We start from the raw sequence: 4,983 nt of genomic DNA, 5'->3' as shown, positions 1-4,983 counted from the left end.
ACAAGCCCGGTTATTCATTCTACATTCACCAGGATGTCATCTTCTATATTGCTGACATTCAATTCTATAATTTCTCACACTGCCAACACTCGATATCGATGTAGCTTGAGTTTTAAGACTTGAGTATTGTTTTCCACGATATCTGTTTGAATACTTGATTGAAGCATTTGGACGTGTGTATAAATCTCTGGATTTCTTCGACAAAGATTGATATGGCTTATTCATCGGTCGTTTTCTCGAGTCTCTAGCCTCTAAATCTACTTTTCTCTTTTCTTTGCTAAGCTTCTCAGCTTTGCAAGCTCTATCAACCAAGACAACAAATTCTTTTAATTCTAGAATTCTGATTAGAAGTTTAATATCCCCATTCAACCCATCAACGAACCATTTACACATGATTTCTTCAGTAGAAACATACTCCTGAGCATACTTACTTAGTCTTACAAATTCTCTTTTGTACTTGGTCACAGTCATACGGCCCTATTTCAATTTTAGAAACTCTTTATGCTTTTGATCGAGAAATCTCTAACTTATGTATTTCTTCCGGAACTCAGTCTGAAAGAATTCCCAGGTAACTCTTTCTCTCGGTACCAATGATACCAAAGTATTCCACCATTAATATGCTGTATCTCAATAATGAAATGACACATTTTAAGCACTTAGCTGGTGTGCACGAAAGCTCATGAATACTCGAATAGTGTTTTCAAGCCAAAATTCAGCTCTTTCAAGATCATCATCAACAGTAGCTCTAAACTCTTCAGCCCAATATTTCTGGATCTTATCAACTGGTAGCTTAATTAATCGTAGAAGTTCCACACCTTGAGGAGCTATGGGAACCGGTTGAGGATTGGGTGGGGGTGGAGGTTGTTGAGCAGCCAGATTTGTCCGAACAAACTCCGTGAACCACTCACTCATCTTTTGGAAAAATGCTTCTTTAGCCTCTCCTCCGTGACTACTCGATCCATTTCCAGATTCAGACGGCGCTGCCCCTTGAGCGGGAGCTGGCGTATTACTCTCGACATCATCAGCTACAGCTTAATTGAGATCCATTTGCTATACGAAAACACAGTTTATATATGGCATGTATAGCTGGACTCTCACACATGCTACGTAAGTCCGAGAATCGACTAAACCGTAGCTCTGATACAAACAAATGTAACACGCCTCACCTGTATTCAACGTCGGGATAGGGTTACGAAGCATTACCGAACTTATAACACATTTCACATAAAATTAATCAAATCCTATGCATTTCTTCCACAACCAATCATTTTGTCCCTAATACGAGCCTACGAGGACCTAAACATGCATTGGGAGTGGTTCGGGTCTAAACCAATAACTTTGGAAACTTTTTTAACACTTAGAAATTTTTTTCAAAATAGGGGACACACACCCGTGTGGTCTAGCCGTGTCTCTTACACGGCCAAAGACGCTCCGCGTCATAGGCTGTATGGACATTCGAAATTGGAGCACATGGCTGTGCCCCAGCCCATGTCTAACCCCGTGTAACTCTCTAACTTGGGTCACACAGCTAACACACACACTCGTGTGGCTAGCTAGTGTGCCCTATAAATGGCTATACACGTCTGTGTGCTAGGTCATGTACTAGGCTATAACACCCCTAACCTGTATCCGTCACCAGATTAGGGTTAAAGGCATTACCAAACAAATCGAAACATTTAACATACATTTTATAATCATCAGAGCATCAAAGATCAAATATCAATATAGAGTCCCTTATATAGGTCATCGAGACCTAAAACATGCATTAGAAAAGATTCGGGACTAAACCGAACTCATACAGAATTTTTCCAAAACTTAAACATTTTCAAAGAAGTAAAGGTCACATGCTCGTGTAAACAGCCCGTGTGCCTTACACGGAAATAGACATAACCGTGTGTCTAGGCCGTGTCAAAACAGGGCATACATACTGACTTGCTCACACAGCCACAAGACAAGCCCGTGTACCTTGGCCGTGCTCGAGCCTGACTTATAATTATAGGATACCCCAAGGGACACACGGCCGTGCAACATAGCCATGTGTCGCACACGTTTGAGATACACACCTGTATCCCTGCCCGTGTGGACAAAAATAGGCCATTTGAATAACCAATTTGCCACCCTAACTGGGCCAAACCTACAAGTACCAAACCAAGCATATTTACACAACAATTTCAACCAATTTCTATACCAAACCATACAACATTCATACCATAACATTATCAACCATTTACATGCTTATAAATTCAACTCAATTGTGCCAAAACATAAGACCAAATCATATCAAAATGTATGGTCTCATAATCTCTAAACTCATGACCGAATCTCATACCAAAATTTTCCAAACTTACCATTTCTCTTAGCCATTTATGAACACATCAAATAAATCATTTTGCATCTACATATACCAAAATCAAAACATAAACACAGCCGTATCAAACCATATCACATGGCTAAATATAAACATTACAAAACCTATCCAAAGTACTTCTAGCCTATACATGCCATACTTTACTATATACATTTTCAAAAGGTACCAAAATGAAATTCGATAGTGTGGTGATGATCTTCGATGATCCCCGAGCTCACAGTAGCTTCGATATCTATAAAACAATGCAAACATACACAGAGTAAGCTTTCAAAAGCTTAGTAAGCTCGTACCCAAAAAAATCATCAACAGTTTATAAAATATAAAACATCAACACATGAGTATTTATTAATTCTCAATTCATCTATCAATTCTATGCCAACACAATTCATATTTTTATACCAATTCAATAAACTTCATATGCATAACATCATCTATCACATAGGTGTCATATATACATGAACCTTCTCGTATATATTCATTTTTATTCTCACCTATCGTTCAGATATTTTAAGACTTTCCGAAGATTATTCATGCTTTAACATTCGCACGCTTAGTGCTTTAAGGGTTATCCAAAGCTAGAACGATTTCGCACACTTAGTGCCATCTCAATTAACCGAAGCTATCTCAGTATCGCACACTTAGTGCCTCATTAGCCAAAGCTATTTTGAATCGCACACTTAGTGCCAAATACAATTGATTTGTCAACGTATTCAACCATAATCAATTATATATACAACCTATGTATAATCCAAGCATCAAAAAATATATTTATAACATCATGTTTTACGTACGAACTTACCTCGTACTCAGAGTTGTCGACTCGGATTGTTTGCTCAATAACCTTTCCTCGGTCTTAATCCAAATTCCTCTTTTCTTGATCTATATGTATTCAAAATTAATCCTTTTATTCACTAAATCATTCAAACCATCCATATACACACAATTAAGACATATTGCAAACTAGCCCTCATATTTTCACATTTCGATGTAACACCCCTTACCCGTGTTTTACGTCGGAACAGGGTACGAGGCATTACCGGACTTAATAACTAATCATCATATAAAACCGATTCATAATTTCACTCTAATTTAAAACTTTTTCAAACACATTCAAGCCATCCCTTAAGAAGAGCTTACAAGGCCCATATCACGCTTTAATTCAACCACACACATAGGCAAGCATGCACAATCATAAATTGCATCATTTAATTAATAACATAATCAAGACTATCTACCTTAAATGACTTTATACAATAGAGACCTTTAAATAACATAGGTCAGTATTTTAAGCCAATTCCTAGCAACTTAATAACAATTAAACGAGTCTCCATACATGCCAAAGACTTAAAATACTTTAAAACCTTTATATATCGATCAATAGTTTGATAGTGTGATTTAACCTCTGGCGACCTCCAACTCGAGCTAACATCTACGACACTATAGGAAAAAGGAAAGGAAGGGAGTAAGCATTATAGCTTAGTAAGTAAGTATGTAAATATTAATAAATAATACATTATCATACTTTAAAAAAAGTCACAATATGTTCCCGAAATATTACCGTCACAAGCACATATACTTTCACTATTACAATCATAAACAGGTTCAAAATAAGCTGTCTAGCAGAGTACTAGAAACTAAATTATTTATTTCTGAAGCTACAGAACTCCAAATTACAAACCGTTAATTTTCTTTGAAACTATATTCATATATATTCTTACCATAAAATTTTCAGAATTTTTGGTCTAGCCAATTAGTACAGTTTATTCATTGAAGTTACCCCTGTTTCACTGCTCAACTGTTCTGACCACTCTTCACTACGAATCACTTTTCTCCTCGTACAGAATTCAAAGAATGTTATAGTTTATTTAATTTGAAACTAGACTCATTAAGGATTTCAAGAATATAAATTATATCCCCTAATTATTTTTTTTACAATTTTTAATGATTTTTCCAATTCAGAACAGGGGATCACGTAGTCATTTGGAACCAGTCTCCCAAAAACTTAAATATCTCATAATATAGAATTCCTTTGCTTGATCTGTTTCTGTTATATGAAAATAGACTCATTAAGCTCTAATTTGATATTTCATTCAGTCTCTGATTCAATTTCTACTATTTTTGGTAAATTTTTAGATTCACATCACTGCAACTATCCAGAACAGTTTTATTGTCAATTTTGATCTTTCACACTTCAATTGTATTCATCACTTTCCCATAACAATCTTTCCAATTTCCAATCACATATCGAGCATATTACTCATAAGTTACACACGTAAATACTTACATTTATCATCACAAAGTCATACACAATTTCATTTAATCAATTTCCCAGTTGAACGCTTCGGAATAATAACAGATACGCGATGTATCGCACACAGCCTACCTTTTAAAATCGAAGCTCTCTTGTACACATAGCGGCCTTCACTTAGCACCACTCATGTGACCTAGCTCGATTTTACACATAATTTTGGCTCTCTTGTACACATGGTGAACACTTAGTACCATCCATGTGACCTAGCCGGTTTATCTCGTAGCTCTCTTGTCTACATGGTGTCCTTCACCTGGAACCACGCATGCGACCTGGCTACATATATCCCGTAGCTCTCTTGTCTACA

This window comes from Gossypium arboreum, chromosome 7, assembly GCF_025698485.1.
Source record: "Gossypium arboreum isolate Shixiya-1 chromosome 7, ASM2569848v2, whole genome shotgun sequence".
NCBI classification, from domain to species: domain Eukaryota; kingdom Viridiplantae; phylum Streptophyta; class Magnoliopsida; order Malvales; family Malvaceae; genus Gossypium; species Gossypium arboreum.
This window is presented reverse-complemented; position numbering follows the sequence as displayed.